Source organism: Schistocerca nitens, chromosome 10 (assembly GCF_023898315.1).
Source record: "Schistocerca nitens isolate TAMUIC-IGC-003100 chromosome 10, iqSchNite1.1, whole genome shotgun sequence".
Lineage (NCBI taxonomy): Eukaryota > Metazoa > Arthropoda > Insecta > Orthoptera > Acrididae > Schistocerca > Schistocerca nitens.
The window spans coordinates 154,014,828-154,041,997 of NC_064623.1; the positions used below are offsets into that span (position 1 = coordinate 154,014,828).

The 27,170-nt window shown below is 39.9% G+C and overlaps 1 protein-coding gene and 1 non-coding gene across 2 annotated transcripts in view; both read right to left on the reverse strand.

The window, feature by feature from the left end:
* LOC126209950 (uncharacterized) overlaps positions 1-27,170 on the reverse strand; it is a 159,337-nt gene that overhangs the window by 103,689 nt on the left and 28,478 nt on the right. The gene's annotated exons all lie outside the window — the stretch shown is intronic.
* Positions 4,454-4,525, reverse strand: Trnat-agu (transfer RNA threonine (anticodon AGU)). Its single transcript has one exon. It is a non-coding gene; the product is annotated as a tRNA-Thr (tRNA).

Below are 27,170 nucleotides of genomic sequence, written 5' to 3' on the forward strand. Positions count from 1 at the left end.
TAGCTCTGAGGGATGAAGTAGTGAAGGCAGCAGACGATCGAGTAGGTAAAAAGACGAGGGCTAATAGAAATCCTTGGGTAACAGAAGAGATATTGAATTTAATTGATGAAAGTATAAAATATAAAAATGCAGTAAATGAAGCAGGCAAAAAGGAATACAAATGTCTCAAAAATGAGATCGACAGGAAGTGCAAAATGGCTAACCAGGGATGGCTAGAGGACAAATGTAAGGATGTAGAGGCACATATCACAAGGGGTAAGATAGTTATTGCCTACAAGAAAATTAAAGAGACCTTTGGAGATAAGAGAAGCACTTGTATGAATATCAAGAGCTCAGAGGGAAACCCAGTTCGAAGCAAAGAAGGAAAGCAGAAAGGTGGAAGGAGTATATAGAGGGTCTATTCAAGGACGATGTTCTTGAGGAAAATAATATAGAAATGGAAGAGAATGTAGATGGAGATGAAATAGGAGATACGATACTGTGTGAAGAGTTTGACAGAGCACTGAAAGACCTAAGTCGAAACAAGGCCCCAGGAGTAGACAAAATTCCATTAGAACTACCAGCTTTGGGAGAGCCAGGCCTCACAAAACTCTACCATTTGGTGAACAAGATGTATGAGACAGGCAAAATACCCTCAGACTTCAAGAAGAATATAATAATTCCAATCCCAAAGAAAGCAGGTGTTGACAGATGTGAAAATTACTGAACTATCAGTTTAATAAGCCACAGCTGCAAAAGACTTACGCGAATTCTTTACAGACGAATGGAAGAACTGGTAGAAGCCGATCTCGGGGAAGATCAGTTGTTGGCAATACTGACCTTACGGCTTATCTTAGAAGAAAGATTAAGGAAAGGCAAACCCATGTTTCTAGCATAAACCTTTTGACAACGTAGACTAGAATACTCTCCTTCAAATTCTGAAGGTGGCAGGGGTAAAATACAGAGAGCGAAAGGCTATTAATAAATTGTACAGAAACCAGATGGCAGTTATAAGAATCGAGGGACATGAAAGGGAAGCAGTGGTTGGGAAGGGAGTGAGCCAGTTTTGTAGCCTATCCCCAATGTTATTCAATCTGTATATTGAGCAAGCAGTAAAGGAAACAAAAGAAAAATTCGGAACAGGAATTAAAAACCATAGAGAAGAAATAAAAACTTTGAGGTTCGCCAATGACATTGTAATTCTGTCAGAGACAGCAAAGGACCTGGAAGAGCAGCTGAACAGAATGGACAGGGTCTTGAAAGGAGGATATAAGATGAACATCAACAAAAGCTAAATGAGGATAATGGAATGTAGTCAAATTAAATTGGGTGATGCCCCGAGAAGTAGATTAGGAAATGAGATGCTTGAAGTAGTAAAGCAGTTTTGCTATTTGGGGAACAAAATAACTGATGATGGTCGAAGTAGAGAGGATATAAAATGTAGACTGGCAATGGCAAGGAAACCGTTTCTGAAGAAGATAAATTTGTTAACATCGAGTATAGATTTAAGTGTCAGGAAGTCATTTCTGAAAGTATTTGTATGGAGTGTAGCCTTGTATGGAAGTGAAAGGTGGACGATAAATGGTTTGGACAAGAAGAGAATAGAAGCTTTTGAAATGTGGTGCAAGAGAAGAATGCTGAAGATTAGATGGGTAGATCACATAACTAATGGGGAGGTATTGAACAGAATTGGAGAGAAGAGAAATTTGTGGCACAACTAGACGAGAAGAAGGGATCGGTTGGTAGGGCATATTCTGAGACATCAAGGGATCACCAATTTAGTATTGGAGGGAAGCGTGGAGGGTAAAAATCGTAGAGGGAGACCAAGAGGTGAATACACTAAACAGATTCAGAAGGATGTAGGTTGCAGTAGGTACTGGGAGATGAAGAAGCTTGCACAGGATAGAATAGCATGGAGAGCTGCATCAAACCAGTCTCTGGACTGAAGACCACAACAAGAAACAATAATAATGTTGCATACGTTTGTCTCCTTGAAACTCTGTGGTGGGAATTCAAGCAAAGTCATAAGTAATGGGGTTGTAGACAGTATTATGTAGGAAGGTTTGAATCGATCCCAGAAGTGTGCTCGGACAGTTGAAGTGGTTTAGGCGACAGCTCGCAACAAGTGGGAAATCCAGGTTTGAGTCCCAGTCTGGCACAAATTTTCATGTGTCACCAATAGGTAATATCTTCACAACTAACTCAGCTAATGTCTGAAAGATTCCAAAATTGAAAATAAATTTCATTATTCTCAGTCAGTCTCTAACACAGTCAGGACCAGCAATAGACACCAAAATGTAAGTAAACATTTGTTTGTCACGTCTCCCTTGCCCAACTCACCCCTTTACTTCCTGTCTCGTGTGCTGTGCTGTGTATATGGTGTACAGTCTGTTTCACTATTATAGCCACAAACGAAAGGTTCAAGTGAACAACAATGAAACAAGTAAATAATCCTGATAAACATAGCTCTGGAAACCAATGGTTTACCCAACTCAAGGTACTACAAATAAGTACATGACACATTATTAGAGTTGCCACAGGATCCAAACTGGTGATGCAAACTTGAGGAAAAACACATCACAACAAATGTTCCAAATGGCCACTCTTCAAGCAAAGACTGGATTCAGTATGTCACCTGATACATGCCCATACATAGTCAAAGATCCCAGGCTAGTTCTGAAAGCACTGAGAACCATCCACTTTTCGTTCCCGGAGTTCTCTTACACTGTCGACAGGATGGGAATAAATCAAAAGTTTTTACAAACTTCCACAGAAAAAAATCCAATTGGTTGAAGTCAGTGGACCTGGGAGGCCATGGTTTGAGAAACCACTACTGATAGACTTGGTGGCGAAACACTGTTTAACAGTACTTGATCTTCCGAAATGATGATAAAAAATGAGGGCAATTTATCACATTGTAATTTATGCATCACTTGTGGAGTTTTGAAATTAATGTAACCTTATACAGTAACAGTGTTGTAACACTGGCACAGCTACACTTGTGCAAATGCCATGTCGAGATAGCCGTTGGATTCTAGACTTACGTTTATTAGGATTACTTGTTCGTTTCATTTCCCAAAACTTGTCACTTTTGTTTGTACCTATAATAGTGAAGCAGCCTGTAGATAGCAACATGAATCAACACTACTTAGGTGCTGCTGGGGCAATGTTTATTCTTTGTGTTTTACTGTCCCAGTTAATGCACGTTGTTAAACCAAATGTCACACTAGACTACTTTGGGTCCACTCCATCAGACTGGCACATACGAGACATGTCCGGAAAGTAAGTACCATTTTGTTCAACTGCCACCACAACACTAGCGTCACACTTTTGCTCTCGTCTCTCTGGTTCATTTTCTTTCCACTGACACCATTACAGCAAGTCTGTGTTGTGTTTCCATTTGTTAGGGTCATCCAAAATGTTAGCAACAATGTCTGAGCTTGCCGGCAGTGAAATGTTTTGTACTATGGTTTTTGAACACACAGAATGTTATGCCAGCTGAAATATATCATCAATTTGTAAAGAATTATGGTAAAAATGCAATGACTGATGGAATGGTGAGAAAGTGGATGATACAATTCAATCATGGACAAACCAGTGTTCATGACAAAACATGGAATGGGTTGCCTTCTGTTGTCAATGATAATTTGGTTGAGAAAGTGAATTAGAAAGTGAAAACCAATGGTTCATAAGAAGACTGCTTTGTGATGAGTTTCCACAAATTTCAGAATCAGTTTTGCATGAGACTGTAACAAATTAGTTAAATTTTTGCAAACTGTGTTCCTGGTGAGATCTGCAAATCCTTACATATGTCCACAAAAGAAGAGACTTGGCAGTGCTTTGACATTTCTTACCATACAGTGATGAAGGAGATGAATTCTAAAACAGAACTGTGACCAGTGATGAAATTTGTGTTTGTCATGTCACTGCAGAATCAAACCAACACTCCATGGATTGGAAACACTCACGCCCCCCCGCCCCCCCCCCCCCCCCCAAAAGTTAATGTTGTCAGCATAAAAAATCATGAGCACTGTGTTCTGGGACAGACAGGGCATTTTGCATGTTGAGTTTCTTCCCAGCTTCCAAGAGGTGAAAGCATCAATGCATTACGATACTGTGAAATATTGAGAATACTAAGACGCGCAATTCAAAACAAAAGGTGTGGAATGCTGAGTCAAGATATTGAGTTGACCCTTGACAATGCACATACCCATTTTGCTGGTGCCAGTCAAAACCTTATAACAATTCACTGAGGAGTAGCTCAATCATTCACGATACAGCCCCAATCTCGCGTCTTCCAACTACCACTTGGAGGAGGTGCTTTGACAGTGATGACAATGCAAAAAATGGTGTTCAGTTGTGGCTGTCTTTAATGGTGGTCTCTTTCTATGAAATGTGTGAACAATGGTGGCAACTATATAGAAAAATAGTTTAAGAAATATGTGTGCAGACCGAAGTGATGAATTAAAATTTGTACCAGGGCCAGGATTCGAAACTGGGTCTCCTGCTCACTAGACAGATGTGCTAACCACTATACCACCCTGGCACTCTGGTTTTGCACAACTGCACCGACTGCCCTAGCACACCACTCTCCTCAATCCAAATTCCCATTCACACCTCAGACAACTTCATATTCCTCCTAAACTAAAACAGCACTGCAGAGGCTCTCCAACTGTATTCGAATAGCATCTCAGCATTGAACAAAATGTGGGTCCTGCCTGAAACCCAGGCATAGGTGCTTTAACCAAATGAAACAATACGATTCCAAAGACCTATTCGAGTCTCAGACATCTGTGATGTATATAATATGCAGACTGCTGAGGTGTTATTCCAATGCAGTTGGAGAGCCTATGCAATACTTTTCAAGTTTAGGGGGAGTACCAAGTGGGTTGAGGCATCAATAGGAATATGGATTGAATAGTGAGGCATGCTAGAGTAGTCAATGCAGTTGTGCAAAGTTACTGTGCCAGGGTGGCATACTGGTTAGTGCATCTGCCTAGTGAGCAAGGGACTCGGGTTCGAAACCAGACCTTTGTACATTTTTTGTCACTTCACTCTGTGTATGTACATCATAGATGGTTAAGACTTGGAAAGCCCCTCGAACCATGTAGTTTCATTGGTTTAAGAAATGACCTATCCTGCAGAAATAAAAATTTGGTTTGAAAAAATGTTGCTATGGGTTTTTTTCTAAAATGGTATTTATTTTCCAACCATGCTACAGATAATCCCACTTTATGTCAACTCTAGGTATGGCATATAGCATGATCAATATTTGCCTGGGCTGACTCCATCTGCACACCCCAAAATCAAAACTGCAAATGCCTACTTAAAGACAGAGGAAACATGCTGCATGGTCTTAGGAGGGAGAGAAAATTACTGGATCTCATTTCTCAAGACAGTACAGGGTTTTCTAAACTTTTGTAACAAACCTCAGGGAGTGATTCCCAGATCCACAACAAGACAGAATGGTTCTATGAACTAATGCCCTGCAGAGGGTTGGCAGTGAGGTACAGGCATTGTACAAAATGTTGTATAGTGGCTTCCTTTTACTACATACGTTGATATGTTAATACCAAAACTGAATTTAGGATGAACTCTGCAATTCAAAACCAAAATACTAGAAGCAAAACTAATTTCCACATAGATTATGCATTTCTATGGAGGGTCTAGTATGGAATGTTATATTCTAGTGCAAAAAGTCTATATTATGAGGGGCAGTCAAATTAAAACTGAACACCCACCACAACTGGATCATAAAAAGGTTCTATTCAGAAGATGGCATCATAAATTCACATTTCATAGAATGGGGTCGGCCACTGACAGATCCACAACCAATCCACTCTTGCACTTTCTTGTTGTAATGAAACCAATATCCATGCATGTCTTTCTTCATGTCACCAAATATGTGAAAACCACACAGTGAAAGATCCGGGCCATACAGAGGATGCTGCAGAGTTTCACAACCAAATCACTGAAGCACAGCCTTCATCAGATTGGCAGTGAGGGGCCAAGCATTATCGTGCAGCAGGATGATTCCGTCTGATAGCATTCTTGGGCGTTTAGACTTTATGCCGCACCACATTTTCTGCAAAGTGTCTTCGTAGCACAGTGCACTGGTGAGATTCCATGTTTGAGGAACTCATTGCAAGATAACACCTGGCCCCACACTGTCAATCAGTTGAAGGCTAAACTTTGGCGATTTGGTTGGGAAATACTGCAACCTCTTCCGTACAGCCCAAATCTTACATTGGGTGATTTTTTACATCTTTGGCAACCAGAAGAAAGACGTGCGTGGACGTCGGTATCAGCCGGACGAGGAAGTGCAAGGGTGGGTGTGGTTGTCGAGCAATCAGCGGTCGATCGTGTTCTACAAAAACAGAAATGGATGAATATCTTAATATGTGTGGTGATTACTTCTGAATGGAACCATTCCACGGTTCCATCATGGCAGGTGTTCGGTTGTCATTTGACTGTCTATAGATTGCTGGTTGACAGCAAACAAGCAATATAAAACTGTCAGATACTGAAACAATGAGTAGCAGATTACTATTATAATTTAGCAGAACGTTTGGACTTAGAGATGTAAAACAGCTGAGTAGTGTATGAGAAGGTGGTGTGAGTTTTTCCAAAGCAGTAGTTTTCCTTTTACTAAGTATATATAAACAAATTAGGCAATATTATTCCAATCTGGACTTTTCATAAATTAATATAGAAGCAATTAACATTGGATGATACTGCCTGATAAGGCATAACTTGACTTGTTCTCCACTTCTGAAGGCTCTCTTTCATGATAGAATTCACAGAACATAATGTGTGAATGAATGGAAGCATGAATGACTGAGATGCTTGTTACAGAAGAGCTATATTGTCCCACAGGCAGTACAAGGCAAACATGTCTGAGAACACAACACACAGATGGTACCTAGAGTCTTTCATGGTAACAACACACAGTGTATGGGACGGATTACAATTCTGTGGTTCATCAACTAGCCATGACAGCCTTCGATAACAATAACATGTGGCCAGGTGCTAACCGCAGAATATGGCAGTGACAAACAAACAAGACCAATCTGGGATTAGAGTATTGTGACACGATTCCCACATACACAGTCACTTATAATTCCCATGAAAAAACTGCGGAGGTTGATCTGGAGTACTTTGTTATAAGGAACTCACTGCTGCAGTTCATTGCATTAGTAATCACATTTTGTTCCATTTCTTACCTCCATTTATCTTTGTATCTGCGCTGTACTGAAAATATCAGAACAGCTGTGCAAATATTGGCTGTAGGTGCTGTATGTCTTGCTTGGAAACAAATTTGTTCCATCCACTAATGTTGATGATCACCAACTTTATTCTTTGCCCTTAAGCCTGCTTTCAAGTAGTGCTCGGTCCAGTCTTGGGATTGTTTGTCTAACAATGATACACAGCAGACTGGCATGCACACACCTCAAACATGGGTTCATTTAATGCCACAGATGAGCACCACGGTGACAATAGGTTGGGCTGTTCCCACAGTGATGGCAACCACAAAGTGTACATGTTTTATCTGAGAGTTGTTACGTTACTCTGTGTTTCCTAGGTATTTCTCAACAATCAGGTTCTTACCACATAAAATAAAAAAAGGAAGAATAGAATATCATCAGAAGAGGGCCGATTTAAAAAAAGGTTCGAGCAGGAAGAGCAGCCATACTTTAACACTTATTCAGCTCCAGTGATAGATACTGCAAGAGATGTGTTGTGCATAGCGGAGAAGTTTTTCGTATAAAACACTGGGCATAAAAGCCTACATCAGGGACGAACTGCATAGCATATTAATCCCTGCTATTCAGTGTATGTGTAAATGATCTGATTAACAACTTTGGAAGCTCTGTGTGGCTGATCATCAATGGTGCTGTTGCCTACAAGAATGTTGCTGTGGCATAAAACTGTAGCAAAATGTCCAATAACCAGTAAAGGTTCAATGCAAGAGGCAAAAACTGCCTAATGCAAAGAAACGAAACCCCCAATTCATTAAGGAATTATACTCCCAAGTATGAAAGAACATATGTGATTAGTCTACAAATGAATTAATGTTTAAATACTTGATACCAAGCATTTTTAATCTTTACCCGTTACAAACAGTGAAATATCTGGACATTCATTAACAGAATTATGTAGTCATTTACTAATACCCAAAAGTAGGTGGAAAGACACAATGTTGTTTGATTACAATAATGGCGATCAAACACTGGAGAGAGGAGAGATAGAGAGAGAGAGAGAGAGAGAAAAAAAAAGACTACAAAATATCTAGGATATCTCTTTGTGTCCCCCTAAAGTGGAATGACTACACAAAACTAGTTGCAGTAAAAGATGATTCCTTGCAAGAATGTTGAGGAACTGCAAAAGAAGTGGGTTACAAAACACTTGTCATTCAGTATTCAGTTTATTCACCATTGACCACTTACAGCGGAATAGGTCTGAACATTAAATATACAATTAACAATAACTTTACAGTAAAGTTTTTACAATTTAATTCCTTTTCTTTTAGGAATATTCTTATATACTAATGTCAATGATTGCTTCAAAATATTCTGTTATCTTATAAAATGGATGTTTGAGTAACCAGTCATAAACCTTACGTTTGAAAATATTACTGGTCAGTGACCGAGCAGATGCTGGAAGTTTGTTGAAGAGTTTTAAACTCATTATTTTGTGTGAGTTTGCAGTCTGTGAGTCTGTGTCTTGGTATGTTGAAGTCCAGTTTGCCTCTGGTGTTGTGGGGATGTATGTTCTCTCTCGTCTTGAACTCATTTAAGATGCTTTTGACATAAAGCAGTGCTGTGTAGATGTATAGATTCACAACATTTAATATCATGTGCTTGATAAAGAGGGGGCGGCAGTGTTCCATGGGCTTAACTTTGCTCATTATTCTGATTACTTTTTTTTGAATTTTCAGAATTTCACTTACAAAGCAAGAATGTCCCCATAACAATATGCCGTAGGAAATGTGTGACTGAAAGAGGCCAAAATATACCACCTTTAGATACTCATCAGTGACTACATCTGTCAGTCTCCAGATGAGATAACACACTCTTGCTATTCTCTTGCAGATATGGCTAATATGTTCCTCCCAGTTTAATTTTGAATCTTGAGGTATCAGGTGTTCTCCCAGATATCAGAATTGTCCTTGCAAAACATTTTGACAATATGACTTCTTGCCTTCATTAAGAGCTACCTGAGACTGCTAGTTGGGTGGAATAGCTCCTACATTTATACCTATGATCTTCCCCCTCCACGGTCGTTTCTAGGTGCTCCATCTATGGTTCATTTCCATTAGAGGTGTCCTGTGATGTTCTGTCTTCACTCAGCTGCATCTGGGCATTCAGTTTTTGGCCTGGTGTTCTATTCTCTGTACAGTCCACATGGTGCTCTGTATGGGGTTCATTCCCCATGACCACATTTTCAGCTCTTTTTTTGCAGCTGAAATGTTGTGTTTTTAGTAACTCCAGTGCCAGATCTCAGGCTTTGCTGAGTTAGTACCCAGTGTCATGATTCATGAGGTTATTTTCTACTACCTATATCTACATCGACTCTTATAATGCTCTCCTAGTATCTGGGGATCTGTGCCAGATCCCCCATTTTTTCGTATATCATGGTACAATTAACTTACAGACATCAGCTGATTTAATTGCCTTTCTGATCTGCTTATGTCACTGATGTTCTTGGCATCAGATGGTCACTGTCCTATTTGTTTGGCCAAAATAAGACATGCCACACTGGCAAGGTTTACTACAGGAAAAAAAAGGGTTCACTCAGCAAAGCCAGAGTTCCTGCACTGAAGTTGCCAAAAACGTGAACAGTTACAGTAGCAGAACTCAACAAAAAGATGAACTGAGAATAGACGCACTGGACCAGAAACAGAATGCTAGCTCTTGTCCAGGTGCATCGGACAGACGATAGAATGCCTTAGGATTATTCTAGCTGGAACCAACCACAGATGGAGCACCTAGAACCGAACGTGGAGGTGGAACGCAGTAGGTGTAAAGCACAAGAGCATTATGGAGGTGCATATCAAATTCCATTGACAGACTCCACAAGAGAGGCCACCTGACTGCTTTGAATGCAAGGCTTTCAGGATGTTATGTAAGGAAAGTGTTTCACATGATCGATATTTTTTGAATCCGTGCCGGCTGGCGTGGAGGTCACTCTGTTCAATCTACCTGATTATGTTTGAGTATTTTGAATTAGAAAGAGTCACAATTTGTGAATCACAGTCCAACATTGACAAAATATGGTTAACGAAGAGTTTGTTGGAATTTAATAACATTCAAATTGGATTTTAGTCTCTCTCTTTGACTGTTAGAAATTAGATGATGCAGTGTCTTTTATTTCCATTTAGTTTATTAGAACATAAATAGGATGACTTTCAATATAGTGCAAACTTTTCAATTTGGCACCACATTATTCTGGCAGTTTACTCTGGCATTTTCTTAGTTCACATCTTGTTGATGAGTGGATTCAGTTCCAAATGTCCCCACCACAGAAAATTTTGACACTACAGATGGAAACTGAACCCTAAACCCCTGGGACAGCAGGCAGTAATACTAACCACTTGAGCACATATGCGATGTATCGGAAAACAATATACAGAAATTCATCATCTACATCAACATGACTACTCTGTAATTCATAATTAAGTCCTTCGCAGTGGGTTCACAGAACCACTTTCGGACAGTTCTGATCTCAAATAGCTTGTCAGAAACATGAACACCTAAATCATTCTGTGCAAGCTCTGATTTCTCTTAATTTATTACTGTTTCTCTCTATGTAGGTGGGAGCCAACAAAATATTTCCGCATTTGCAGGAGATATTTGGTGATTGAAATTTCAAGAAAAGATCTCACTGCGATGAGAAATGCTTTTGTTTTAATATCTGTCACCCCAACATGCATATCATATCTGTGACATTCCTCCCATCAATTTCATAACAACAAACAAGTTTTCTTTCTCTGAACTCTTTCGATGCCTTCCGTCAGTCCTCTTTGGTAAGAATCCTATACTGCACAGCAATTCTCCTGAAGAGGACAGACAAACATAGTATAGCTAATTTTTTTATTATATTTGTTATACCTTCTAGATGTTGTGTCAACAAAATGAAGGCTTCGATTCACTTCCCCATAAATTTTTTATGTAATGACGCCAATTTAAGTTGTGTGAAACTCTAAACCCTACATACTTCGATGAATCAACAGACTTTAAATTTGTGTGGTTTATCATGTAATTGAAATTTAACAGAATTTTTTTAGTTCTCATGTGGAGGACCTCAAACTTTTTCCCACTTTTTACATCTTACAGATATCGTATTATACCTAAATCATTAGGTAGTTCGTTTTGATCTGCTGATGACCTTACCAGACAGTAAATGATCGTATCATCTGCAAACAACCTAAGAGTGCTGCTCAGATCGTCTCCTGAATCATTCATTTAGGTTAAGTACGTCAGAGGGCCTATAAACACTTCCTTGCAGAACCCTAGATAACACTTGTGTTTCACTAGATGACTTCCCATTAATTACTGTGAACTGTGATCTTTCTATTGGAATTCAGGAATCCAGCTGCACAACTGAGACAATACTCTATAGGCACGCAATTTGGTTAAAAGCTGCCTTTGCGGAACGATATCAAAAGCCTTCTGGAAATGCAGTTCCCTTGTCGATGCCACTCACCCCTTTGCATGAACAGAGAGGCAGTTACATTTCACAAAAACAATATTTTCTGAATCTGTGCTCCCTATGTATCAACAGTTCAATTTTGTTAGGGTACAGTATTTTATGTAATGTTTTTACACAGTGTATGTTGCAAAATCTTACAGCAAATTGATATCACTGATCTTGGTCTAGAATTCAGAGAATTACTTCCGTTTTCTTTCTTGCATGTTGGTGTGACCTGCATAGCTTTCCAGTCTTTAAATGCGGGTCTTTTGTTGAGTGAGTGATTGTATACGATTGGTAAAAATGGAGCTGCTTCTTCAGCATGCTCCAAAAGGAGCCTAACTGATATACTTTTAAGTTACCCATTTTGGCAGCTGTTCTTGAGTTTAATTCTTTGGTGAAGGAAATTTGGAAAATCATGTTTAGTAACTCTGCTTAAGTGGCAGTGTCATTTGTAATGTTACCACTGCTTTCACACAGTGAAGGTATAAATTTTCTCTTGCCCTCTTCATCAAATTTCAACTTATGTGGCGGAACAAGTACACACAATTGCCTGATTTGGAGCAGTAAAAGTAAACTGTAATAATCAGGTTACATGCCTGACATGCCCAAAATTAGTATCTTTTGCAATGGTTTGGTTGAACTTACAAATACAGTGTATCAGCTTCCACTTCTGACAATGTTGCTGTGATTTGTGATGTCAAACAGAGATAGCATGGTACAACGAATATTTATTATCCTCATATACAATTTATTTGGAATTTAGGTTGTGATGCCATACTGATTGGCAGTACAGGCCAAGGTCTAGGTTAGAAGGTAATAGTGGGTTTTTGAGTTGGCAAAGTTTACAGCCCTTTCTTTTTTTGACAGATATCATTCAATGAATTAGCATATTTCGGTATATGGGAAAACTTTTTGTTCTTCAGACTAGTGGTCAAGAATGCTATCCACTCAAACTGTGTACAAATATAATACCCTGTTGTAATGCGGCATTTCCTCAGAAGCATATTTTCAGGACAGTGGATACATCAGGCTACCTTATTCTAGCTTTTCACTTCTGGGAATATGTTGAAGATAGTCCCAAATCCCAACTGGTACACTTTTGTCACTGCATTGTTGTTCTACAGAGCACCCCTTTGTTCAGCAATCAACATTGCTTTTCCGTCAGTTGTTGATTCAAATAATCCAATAATGAAACACAGTAGCAGTAATAAAAAGGTTAGGTGCATGCTGAAATGTCTGCACCTGAGTACCAGAGAACGCTGCTAGCAGTGCCAAAACAAAATGGCACAGGATCAATGATAAAGAGCACTGTTGTGCAGTAACTCTTTTTCTGCATTTGAGAGAAAAACACTGCAACACTCCACAATGAGGATAAAACATTGAGCTTTCAATGATTACCTCCAGTGTCTTAACCTGAAGCAACTGACTGACTAAACTGCTGCTGTGGTGGCCTTATATTGCCCACAGATGGCTTGCAATTTGTCAGTAATTATGTAATACTGTCACAGATGGTGTCAATGCCTGCACTGGTGGTGCCACCACTCCCATAGTAGTGTAAATGTTGTGACAAATCTCTCTGCCTCTTTAGTGCATTGAGAGCTCACTTCCATGCACTGTTAAGATTATATCCACTGACACTGTTGAAATAGTTCTCACACATTCTTATATCTACAGCCTCTAAGTACTGAATCCCAGTAGTAGGAACCTGGGACAAAGCCTTTGTTTTGTCATACAATGTTATGTGTTTGTTTGTAAGGCTGTGCTCAGCAACTGCATTTTTCTCCAGTTCTTGATTTTTAATTTGTCTCTGATGTTCTACACGGCGTTCGGAAACAGTACGGATGGACTGACATGTAATTACTTCCACACTCACAAAGGGTGTTATAAATCCCAGGGATCATGAGCCAGAGACTGTCTTTAACAAGGCACAGCATCTCCTTTATCTTCCTAGGGGGTCAAGAAATAGGTCTTATACCTACACTTCTCAGTACTCTGCCTATTTTGTTGGATGCAGAAAGGAAAGGAATACAATCGTTGGCTCATTATGTGAATCTTCTGGCTTTTCACACATTCTTTTCTTGGAGAATACTGACTTCATATTGCTTGAACTGCAGCACCTCTTTCAGAACATGTACTTCAGATGATTAATTTTGGAATCCAAGTGATCCTTGTCAGAAACTGTTTTTTCTCTGTCTACCAATGTACTTAAAACTGCTCTCTTTTAGACTGGACGATGAAAACTCTGGGCGGTAAGATATAAATCAGTGTGCATTGGGTTGTGGTACACTTAGTGGTTGATATGTCCGTCCGACCTTTGTTGCACAGGGCATTTCACAATGTTTCGACAACTTCAAATTTGAATAATACACACTAAAAGTGGTAGAGGCACCATCTGTTAGTAGTGCAGAATGTCAAGTTTTATCCTCTATACAGGTCAGCAATCATGTCATATTATTCTATGCAACAATGTGTGTTTGTGGTGGAGTGTGATTTTCACTATGATGAACCTGCTGTGGGCATGCAAAATGCCTTTTGTAAGCATTTCAAGATTCAGGCATGAAATGGAATTCCTGCTCATGAAACAATATTGAATTGGGTAATCAAACAATGAAAAATCCAGGATGGAATAAAACAATATTACAGAAAGGGAAGTTGCTGCACACCATATAGCAGAGATGCTGATAGGCACAACAAAAAGACTGTCATAATATAAGTTTTCGGCCAACCAGGCCTTTGTCGAAAATGGACAACACACACACGCACACACACACACACATGACTGCAGCCTCTGGCAGATGAAGTGTGGCATCAGCTGCCAGAGGCGGCAGTCGTGTGTGTGTGTGTGTGTGTGTGTGTGTGTGTGTGTGTGTCACCTCAATAAAGGCCTTGATGGCAGAAAGCTTGTATTGTGAGTCTTTTTATTGTGCCTAACTGCGACTCAGCATCTCCGCTATATGGTGAGTAGCAATATTCCTTTTCATAATATTATTGAATTGGGTAAGAAGCTTGTGTGCAACTGCCAGTGCATTGAATTTAAAGATAACCAGCCCACAGAAAACCATCCAAACTCCCGAGAATAGGCCTCGTTTACCTGTTTAACCGTGCCAGACTTTTACTATGGAGTTGTCTCAAGGCCGAGAAGCTTGCAACAGTTAACAAGATGAAGCTCACAATGTTTCCCGAATTTCTCCAGCAGTAAAAAAATATGTCTTCATAAACTGGGTGAAACACTTTGATATTTTGTATCTGCAAATGATTATCGTTTGTCCGATGTAGTATTTCACAAGTAAACTCGAATCAATGTTGTATGTTGTCCAAAATGTTCAACTTTCTTCTGTGATTAGTTTGTGTTGTTCAATTTTGAAATTGTCAAAACATTGTGAAACAGCCTGTACCAAAACATCTAAAAATAGCAGCCTTTCTTCTTTCTCTGTCTCAACAGCAAACCGCACGCTGTTCACATATACAAGAAAGTGGTCAAGGACTTCTACGCCAAGTGGTCAGACCATAAACATGTCATCAACACAGTGATAAAAATGAAGATGGATGAAGGGGAACCAAATTAATGCATGCTCCTCAAAATGTTCTGGAGAAGGCAGGTGCATGCATTTATTTGTAGCGGTAATAAACATGGTAGTCATATAGCTTTAATAATCAGCTCACCTAAAGATACATGAATTATGGCATTAAATTTTACAAAATGTGAGACTGAATGGTTATGGGTTCGACATTGTCTCCAGCAGTGGTCAAACTTTTTATGGAACAATTTGAGGGGTGTGCATTAAATTTGGCTCCCCTTTGCTGTCTTCATTTTATTGCTATGGTGATGACAAGCTTATGGCTGGCCACACAGTGTAGAAGCTCTTTAACACTTCCTTGAGCTTGTGAACAGCAAGCACCCAAACATACAGTTTGCTGTCAAGACAAAAAAAGAAGAAAGGCTCCCATTTTTAGTTGTTTTGGTGCAACAAAAGTTGATGGACATCTAAGCCACTAAGTGTACCACAAGCCAACGTACACTGATTTATATCTTAGCATCCAGAGTTTTCATCATCCAGTCAAAAAGAGAGCAGTTTTAAATACATTGGTACACAGAGCAAAAACTGTTTCTGACAAGGACTACATGGATTCCAAAATTAATCATCTGAAGTACATGTTCTGAATGAAAGGCTACAATTCATGTGATATGAAGTCAAGTGTTCGCCAAGAAAAGAATATGTGAAAAGGTTGAAGATTCACATGATGAGCCAATGATTGTATTCCTTCCTTTCCATGGCGCTACATCCAGCAAAATAGGCAGAGTCCTGGGAAGACGAGGTGTAAGACCTGTTTCTTGATCTCCTTAGAAGACAAAGGGGGTGCTACCCCCTGTCGTGGACAGTCTTGGATTCACAATCCCTGGGATTTATAATATCCCTTGTAATTCTGGATTTAATTACATCAGTCAGTCCATCCATACCATTTCTGATTGCTGTGCAGATCGTCAATGGCATATTAAAAATCGAGAGTTGGAAAAGTCTTCAGTTGCTGAGCACAGCCTTACTAACAAACACAAAATATAGTTTGAAAAAACAAAAGTTTTATCCCAGGCTTCTGGGATTAAAGAGACTGTAGAAATACGAATGTGCAAGGGGAACTTTAACCATGACAGTGGATATAATCTTAGCTGTGCACAGAAGCCAGCTCTCCGCAAAGAAGAGGCAGAGATACTCCTTGCAATGTTTATGTTACTACGGTACCAACAGGGCAGAGACTGACACCATCTGCCACAGCACTGCATAATTACCGAACAATCACAAGCCATCAATGGTCTCTTATCAGGTCACAACAGCAGCAGTTTAGACTATCAGTTGCTCCTGACGAAGACGATGGAGGTAATTGTTGAAAGCTCTCTGTTTAACCCTCAATTTATACACCCATAAGTACAAGAATGTTTTACACAACAGTGCCATCACAATAAAAATGATTAATGGAAAATCTCATATAAAGATGTGAAACAAATACTAACAAAGAGATAGAGGGGCTGACCAGTACTTATCTCAGCTCAATACAGCCGATAGATACACAAAACAGAAGAGAAAATTTACATTCTTAGCTTTCGGAATTTTGTTCCTTCATCAGGGAGGAGAGAGGGGGGAAAAAAGGGAAGAAGGGAAAGTGGATTCAGTTACTCACAACCCAGGTTATGATGCAACAGGGAAAGGTAAACAGGGAGGGTAGCAAGGATGGAGGCATGGTTGTCAGAGGGAAGCTTCCATCACAATAAAACTTCGTTCTCAATCCACAATGAGTTGGTGTAAGTGTGTGGCAAAATGCACCACAATATGACACAGTGATTTGCTGAAGCAGATGCTTCTAGTGTAGTCCGATAAGCCTGAGTAATGAAGAATGAAGTGGCAGGCCACCTTTCTGTGAAGAACTGGGAATTGCAAGATGAGTGGAGGGATCCGTGCTGAAAGACCAGTGTATCACCATCAAGGGGATAGCATAAAAGATGAAAATCAGTCACAGATCAAGTTTAAACATGTTGCACAGCATTCTTTTAACATGACAAAGGTCACCACATACTGGGTTCCACATTTTTCACACTCATTCGAAAAGCCTGTTGAACCAAGGCGGCAATGAAAGTATTACAGATGTGTTAGGCCCGTCTGCATGTACATCTACACTCTGCAAACCAATGTGAACTGCATGGCAAACAGTACATGCCTTTGTACCAGTTATTAGGATTTCTTCCCATTCCATTCATGTATGGAGAATGAGAAGAAATGATTGTTTGAATGCATCTAATCTTGTCCTCATGATCCCTATGTGAGTGATACATGGGAGTCTGTAGTATATTCCTAGAGCCATCATTTAAAGTCTGCGGGTTTTCTCACAATAGTTTGTGTATGTCTATCTTTAAGAGTCTGCCAGTTCAGTTTCTGCAGCACATCTGTGACACTGTCCAAAAGCTCAGACAAACCTGTGACAATTTGTGTTGTCCTCCTCTGTTAATGTTCAATAACCCTGTTAGTCCTATTTGGTATGGGTCCCACACACTTGAGCAGTATTTCAGAATGGGCTGCACATGTGATTTGTAAGCAAAGTCATTTGTAGACTGATGGCATTTTCCTAGTATTTTACAAATAAACTGACGTCTACCACTTGCTTTACCCACGACTTGACCTATGTGATCATGGCTTTTCATATTGCTTCAGAGTGTTACACCCACATAATTGTAGGAGTTGGCCGATTTCAACTATGACTCACTGATATTTTAGTCATAGGAGGCTAAGTTTTTTCGAATTTATGAAGTTCAGAATTTTACATTTCTGAATCTGAACATTTAAAGCAAGTTGCCAAATTTTGCACTACTCTAAAATCTTATCAAGATCCGACTGAATATTTATGCAGCTTCTTTCAGATAGTACTTCACTATAGATAACTGCAACAACTCTGAGGTTAATTAATGTCATTAATGTACAACACAAACAGCATGGGTCCCAATACACTTCCCTGGGACTCACCCAAAGTTACTTCTACATCTGACGATGACTCTCCATCCTCCCTACCAAAAAATCCTCAATCTAGTCAAAAATTTTGCTTTATACCCCCCCATGTGATTGTACTTTTGACAATAAGCATAGATGTGGTACCGAGTCAAAGGCTTTTGGAAAATCAAGGAATACTGCATCTAACTGACTGCCTCGACCCAAAGCTTTACGTATGTCACGTTCTATAAGTGTTATTGATTTCCATCATACATCTGTCTACAATTACCTAAGTCTGTATGTCACTTTCATTGTGACAAGTACTTGAACCTAAAGCTTTGAGTAGAGCAATAGGATATGACACTTCCATGATTCATGATCTGTAGTACCATATAATACCATGTATATCCGAATCTTAGCAAAGGTACAGGCGGGGATGGTCATCTGTTCTGGTAAGTGATTATAAGCCTCATTTACATTTTACGCTTACTGAAGTTGTAAACTAGTGTCTGTAATCTTCTGCATGGGCATTGCACATATGCACAGAAGCAATAAAAAGCAGACCAGCAAACCAACCATGAGTCTCATTTCCTATCATCTCCTTATCTACCCTCTTAGCATAACAACCAGGTCTTTCTGTACAGTCTCCTACTACAGAGGCCTGAAAAGTCTCAGCTTGACCCTATCACCTTGACCTCTGTACCAAGTTGCTTGTGTACCAAGGAATCAAGACCAAAAATCCTGCTTCAGCTCTGACCAGATTGTGAGATCATAGGTAAGTATGTCACGACTCACATCGGGTTATGACAGCAGACTGCTTTGATACATAAGAGGTAAGCATGATTTATTAAAATTTGCAAAGCATGGTTTCTGTATTAACAATATGAATATAATGCCACCTCTTCAATTTAACAATCTGACATTACATCCCTATATAATCAGTTACAAAGTTAGCAAAAATTCACAATAGACCTTTTTTTCATATACCAAAAACATTAAGTTGACTCAGAAACCTACAAACCTGAAATGGAAAAATAACAGCAAAATTTAGAAAATTCTGTTTGTTGTAAACAAAAGTAGTCAGCAAAACTACCACTGATTAATGAGGAAGGAATTTTAAAAATGCACTTTCAACGTTGATGACATCTTAAAACTTTGTTTGCTTACTAAACTTCATATGTGATCATGTTAATGGATTTATTGCATTATTTTCATGACTTGTTTTTTATAGTTGACTGGCATAGTTCAAATTAAATGAAAAGTGTTTCAAAAGATACACTCTTTCAATCATTTAGTTAAAGTGTAATCCAGTCCACTACTCAATGAGACAAATGTGGGAAATCTCCCAAACAGTATCTAATTGGTCAATACCAATGACACACTACAATAGAACTGCACTGCTGGACAGATTATGGTGCAGCCACACCGACTGCACTGATGGATTCATAATTTTAAGACTGCTTATCACACTGTGTTGCATCACATGGAGTTTGAGAAGGTCCTATTTCATGGAGACCTTTGTGAAAATCTAAGACTGATATCTGTAAGGGATACTGCAGCCATGTTTCAGATTTATTTTGAAAAGAGCCAGAATTCACAAGCCATCAGATTGTAATAGGCCATTCTCCTGTTCAATAAGGGCCATTCGAGGAAGTGACAGAAAGTAGACTGGGGATTCTAATTTAATAACATCATGTTCTGCTACAGATGAATGCTGAAGATTAGATGGGTAGATCACATAGCTAATGAGAAGGCATTGAAGAGAATTGGGGAGAAGAGGAGTTTGTGGCACTACTTGGCTAGAAGAAGGGATCGGTTGGTAGGACATGTTCTGAGGCATCAAGGGATCACCAATTTAGTATTGGAGGGCAGCATGGAGGGTAAAAATCATAAGAGGGAGACCAAGAGATGAATACACTAAGCAGATTCAGAAGGACATAGGCTGCAGTACGTACTGGGAGATGAAGCAGCTTGCACAAGTCAGAGTAGCATGGAGAGCTGCATCAAACCAGTCTCAGGACTGAAGACCACAACAGCAACAACAACAACAACAATGTAAATCTTCACATCCACAGCTGCAGGACAACACTGAAAACACCAACGAGCCAAGGAAAATTCATAATTTCCTGTAAACAATGTGATAATCAAACAAACCCAAATTGTTTCATGATAGTCAGAATATTTCTCATCACAGTCAGCAGTAATAAATTTATGATTTTAGATTTTCTATTACAACCAACTGTGAGAAAGAAACTGCAGAGCTGTGATCTGAGAAGATGTCGATTTTGTTTTCTTTATCACAGTCTGTTTTAACTGTGACAGCATGGAATTTAAACCAATAGAAAAATTGTTTCTCCCATATATATATATTCTTTCTCCTTAGGTATAATTTCAAACAAAAATTGTGTACAAAACTCTGTGCCATTTTGGTTTCTTCCTAACATTCGATTTTAACAAAAGAAAGAAACAGTATATTTATGGCATGTGATTAGAATATTATTACAGATTCTGAATCATCTGAAACTTTGTAATCCTACCCATTTGTGGAATAAAATTATGCAAAATGCTGTCACTGAAGCTACTATGCTCACAGATCCAGCAGCAGGACAGGTCTCTCCTACCCTGTATACCAATGATCCCTAGCAATTTACCCATTCATTTTAAGCAACTTCAGTTCCTATGAAGGTTTCATTGGCAACAACAATAAACAAGATTCAAGGTCAGAGGGGAGAGGGGGTTAGGAGGACAGAAATGGGGAGAAAATGGACATAGATAGAAGGAAGGAGAAAGAAAGAGAGTGGAGGGAGGAGTAGTTGGAGATAGAGATAGAGAGAGAGAGAGAGAGAGAGAGAGAGAGAGAGAGAGGGGGGGGGGAGCAAGTGATGGACAGACAGTGGGCAGGATGAGGAAATGGGCAGAAAGGGGGAGGAGGAGGAAAAGCACAGAGAAGTCAGAGGTTAGAATGTATACTATGTGATCAAAAGTATCCACACCCTAACAACATACGTTTTTCATATTAGCTGCACTGTGCTGCCACCTACTGCCAGGTATTCCATACCTGTGAACTCAGTAGTCATTAGACATTGTGAGAGAGCAGAATGGGACACTCCGCAGAACTCATGGACTTCGACTGTGGTCAGGTGATCGCGTGTCACTTATGTCATACATCTGTATGTGAGATTTCCACACTCCTAAACATCCCTAGGTCCACTGTTTCCAATGTGATAGTGAAATGGAAACGTGAAGGGACACGTACAGTACAAAAACGTACAGGCCGACCTCGTCTGTTGACTGACAGAGACCGCCGACAGTTGAAGAGGGTGTCACAGGCAGACATCTATCCAGACCATCACACAGGAATTCCAAACTGCATCAGGATCCACTGCAAGTACTACGATGGTTAGGCGGGAGGTGAGAAAACTTGGATTTCATGGTCAAGCAGCTGCTCCTTAGCCACACATCACATCGGTAAATGCCAAATAATGCCTCACTTGGTGTAAGGAGCATATACAGTGGATGGTTGAACAGTGAGAAAATGTTGTGTGGAGTGACAAATTATGGTACACAATGTGGCGAACCGATGGCAGGGTGTGGGTATGGCGAATGCCTGATGAATGTATGTAGAGCCAACAGTAAAATTCAGAGGCGGTAGTGTTATGGTGTGGTCATGTTTTTCATGGAGGGGCCTTACACCCCTTATTGTTTTGTGTAGGTCTGTTACAGCACAGGACTACACTGATGTTTTAAGCATCTTCTTGCTTCCCACTGTTGAAGAGCAATTCAGGAATGTCGACTGCATCTTTCAACATGATCGAGCACCTGTTCATAATGCATGGCCTGTGGCTGAGTGGTTACATGACAATAACATCCCTGTAATGGACTGGCCTGCACAGAGTCCTGACCTGAATCCTACAGAACACCTTTGGGATGTTTTCCAATGCCGACTTCGTGCCAGGCCTCATTGGCTGACATCAATAGCTTTCCTCAGTGCAACAGTCAGTGGAGAATGGGCTGCCATTCCCCAAGAAACCTTCCAGCACCTGATTGAATGTATGCCTGCGAGACTGGAAGCTATCATCAAGGCTAAGGGTCAGCAAATACCATATTGAATTCCAGCATTACCGATGGACAGCGCCACAAACTTTTAAGTCATTTTCTGCCAGCTATTCGGATAATTTTGATCACATAGTGTATATCTAGCTCTCGTACATATGAAGCAATTGTGAAGCATTGGCGGATTTGATAGTAAGTTATATACACAAATTTTCCTCACAAATTGGTCTGTTAGTGAAAACCATGTCAAAATGCCAACAGTAGTTCCAGAGATTAGCTTTAGCATATGTAAAGACAGCATAGTGGGGACTTTAACCTGTAATGGATGTTAACAAATTTCTCTTTTATAAAACATTTTTCTTGGCACTGTCAGTTGGAATTTTATACCGTCTTTACTTCAGCCACCATCACTTATTTTACTGTCAAATAGCTAAACTCATCTACTACTTTTTGTGTCTCATTTCCTAATCTAGTTTCCTAAGTATCGTATGATTTAATTTGATTACATTTCATTACACTTGTTTTATTTATATTAATGTTCATCTTACATCCTTTTTTCGAGACACTATCCATTCTATTCAACTCCTCTTCCAAGTCAAGTTTTTAACTTTTCTCCATGAACTTTAATTCCCTTTACAAATTTTTCCTTGACTTTCTTTATGGCTTGCTCAACAACTTGAACAACATCAACATCAGGGATAGACTGCAATCCTGTCTCAATTCCTTCTCAACAACTGCTGCCCTCTAAAGTCCTTCTGCTCTTACAACTTCAGCATGGTTTCTATGAAAGCTATAAATAACTTTTTCCTCCCTGTATTGTATCCCTCCTACCTTCAAAATTCCAAAGCCTACAGCACAGTCCACACTCTCAAAAGCACACTCTAAATCTACAAATACTATAAATGTATGGTTGCCTTTCTTCAGTCTAGCTTCTAAGCTAAGCCATAATGTCAGTACTTACTTGCATGTTCCCACATCTTGGGGACGCCAAACTGATCTTCTCTAAGGTTGGCTTTTACCAGTTTTTCCATTCTTCCATAAATAATTCATGTCAATATTTCACAACCATAACTTATTAGATGGACGGTTTGATAATATATATGCGTCAGTACCTACCTTCTTTGGTAGATTCTTTTTGAAGTCTGAGGGTACTTCCCTCTTACACTGCATGTGGAATAGTTTTGTGATGGCTGGCTCTCCCAAGGCTCTCAATAAATCTAAGGAAATGTCATCTACTCCACAGTCATTGTTTCAAATTAGGTATTCCAGCACTCTGCCAAATTATTCTTGCAGTATCTTATCTCCCAGTATCTTATCCCCCATCTCAAGTTCATTTATCCTATCTTCTCTTTTGTTTGTTTCCATAATTTAGACCCTCTACATATTCAGTACCATCTTTTCCTTCTTTGTTTACTACTGTTTTATCATCTGAGCTAATGATATTCATATTGTTGCTTCTCTTTCCTACAAACATACCTTTAATTTTCTTATGGATAGCGCCTATTTTTCCCCTTGTCATATACGTTTCTCCAGATTGTCATTTGTCCTCTAGCCATTCCTGCTTAGCCATTTCTATTTCCTGTCAATCTCACTTTTTAAACATCTGTATTCCCTTTCACCAGATTATTTTTTATATTTTCTCTTTTTATCATTTACATTCAGAACTGGTATCTCCTTTTGTTATCCAAAGATTTCTCCTATACCTTGTATATTTACTGATGTGTTCCTTTGCTGCCTTCACTAGTTAATCTCTCAAAGCTATTCCTCTACTGTATTCCTTACCCTCCATTTCAGTCTAGCATCACCTAACACTCCCTCTGAGACTTCCAATAATCTCGGGTTCTTTCAATTTACCAATGGCCCACCTCCTTAAACTTCTACATGCTTTAACAATATTTCAGCACAAAACATACAAGCATTTAATAAAGAAAACTTCATAAATACATTGGAGCTTCTTGATAATCTATCAATGTTCATATTACACGTTGGAAACAGCATGATCTATCCATTTCATATAATCACACACAGTTAGTCCACGGTGTTTTGATATTGTTAACTTCAGTCGAGAATTATTAATACTACAATTAAATCACAATATTTTCACTGTTGCCTAACTGCAAAGGCCATTGTCAAACGTTTAGCGAATGGAAATTGGAGGGTATCTCGAGTATCTTCATTTATAGCTGCATTGCATAAACAAAAGTCTAAGGCTGTAGTTTATACACTCCAACTTGTCTTTAATATAGACTATAAATGATGGGTCATAGTGAAGCAAGGAATGTTAAGAGGTTAGGATCAAACTCAATTATATGAGGATGTGTTGGTTGGTTGGTTGATTTTATTTGTTTATTTGGTGGGGGGATTAAGGTCATCAGCCTCTTGGTCCAACAGTGGTGCATCCACCAAGAATATTTTCTAAGCTAGTTTGAAATACATAAAAGTAAAAGTGAGAAGGTTAAAAACGTAATGGAAATTTTTTGTACTGTTAACAATAAAATTAAGATGAAGGAGGTAGAGAAGGCAGTAGCTGGGTGTCCCCTGGGCTCTGCATGTGACAGGAAATGTCCCACCCATAGTGGTCCCACCGCTGATCCATTACATGTCCCACCCCCGATTCATCACAGTCAAGACTATCCACTCAGAATAGAAAATTGGGTGTGGCAGAAAGGAGGCAAACGTAATTTAAAAGCAATTAAAACAGGGTAAAAGAGGGATGAAAGAGTAGCCTGATCAAGGAGGTAGGTTTGGGATCCTCCAGTCCTAACACACAGGAGATACCCCACTCCAACCATCCTGGCCCTGCTTTTAATGTAGATAAAAAAAAAAAAACTTATAACAGAATAAAAACAACTTTCACAGAGAAAACTAAGAATCAGTTCAAATATCTGTGAATAGTTTGTCAATATTAGAGGCAGTGATTCTGGAAGTCCACACTTAGCACAGAGAGCACCGCAAGGATGGGCCATTCCACCAAGAAATGAATTACTCTCTGTATGGCACCAGAACCAAAATGTTTGGATGGCTCATTACACAAAAGAAAACTATGGAATAAACCGGTATGACTGAAATGGAAATGACATAGGGCTGTGGATTCCTTCTAGGAGAACCTGAAGGAAGAGCACCATGCTGCAGTAGTCTCCTTGACCGGGCAGAGTTTATTAGATGGGGCAGTAGCCAACCAGATATTGTTCTATTTCTGAGCAAGCAGAGGTCTCGCGTGCACCTGCATATCTGCACCTGGGGTTGGTAGAGCAAACAGGTAGTGAGTAAGTGCTCCTCTGGCCAAACGGTCAGCCAGTTTGTTCTCTCCTATACCCACATGCCTCAGGACCTGGAGAGAGACAACTGAGCAGGCAACAAACATGAAGGTCAGCGACATGACAATAGAACACCATCGGGAGGGCCCGTTTAATAAAAGGGAGGGCTCTGTTAATGGCTGTCAGCTCTGCTGTAAACACACTAAGTGTTCCCAGCTGCAAACGGAATTCCTTACCAGCAGGAGATGTGAAAGCACATCCCACATTTTCTACAGTTTTGGAGTCGTCAGTGTAAAAGATGGTAGCACCCTGGAACTCTTGAAAAATTGGACATAACAGTTGCTGAAAGATCGTGGGGGTAACCAAAACTTTAGGACCCTGGAAGAGATCAATCCTAATCCGTGGCCTGGACACCATCCAAGGGGGAGTGTGAGAAAAAACATGGGGAGTACAATCCACAGAGAGGAGATAGAGATCTTGGCAGCAACTGGTAGTCCCACCTAACAGTCAGAATCAGGAAGATGTCACCCCTCATATGTAAAGAGAATGGGGTGGGTTGGATGGTCAGGGAATTGTTGAACGATGATGGCAAAGGAGATCAAGAGCTGGCACCGTTGAATCTGAAGAGGGAAGATCCCAGCTTTTCCAAGCAGAATGTCTACAGGACTAGTACAAAAAGCTGGCCAGATACATGCCACATTGGCGGACAGGATCTAACCATTTTAAAGCTGAAGGCGCCACCCAGCCATGAAGCAGGCAACCACAGTCCATTCAGGGTGAAACCAGGGCCCAGTAAATACACATGAGAGTAGCAAAATCCACACACCAAGATGTGTGGGCAAGGACGCAGAGAGCATTAAGCTTCCACATGCAACTAGTCTTCATGTAATGAAAATGGGGCACCCGGGTCAGCTTTTCATCGAAAGAAGGGCCAAGAAATGGGACTGTGCTGCAACACAAGGTCCTAGGTATCTAAGCAGAGTTCCGGGTCAGGATGGACCATAGTATGATGGCAGAAATACATGATCAGCATTTTTGTACAAGAGAACTGGAAGCCATGGGAAAGAAGCCATGCAGAGACCCACTGGATGGCACCTTGGAGCTGGCATTCAGCAGGAGCTGCCAAGTGGGAGATGTAACAAATGTAACAACCATTTACATACAATACATGGGTGACCAGCAGCCTAACAGAATGTCACTACCCCCTTAACGGTGACAAATGCAAAAATCATGGACATACAATGCAGTGGTGACCAGCGGTCCAGCAGAAGGTCACTGATCCATTAGTGGCAATGCAGAAAAGAGTGACACTCAACACAGAGCCCTGTAGGACATCTTTCTCTTGGACCTGCGGAGAGCTGAGTGAAGTGTCAGCTCCAAACCGGAACAACAGATGTGATAAGAACTGATGAATAAAAATTGGTAGGGCCCTCGAAAGCCCCAGTCACAGAGGGCAAATAAAACTTAATGATGCCAAGTGGTATCATACACCTTCAGCAGTTCAAACAAGATGTTGGCATTTAAAAAAAGCCTGCAGGATTGCTGTTTCCAACCTAAGCAGATGGCCAGTTGTGAATCATTCTTCCGGAAACGGGTAACCATCCTTTCAAGCAGCTTACATAGTACACTGGTCAGACTATAGACTATAGACACACATTCAGTTCTTGCATGGTTTAAGTATTGGGACAACTATGCTGTCTCACAGTTGCGAGTG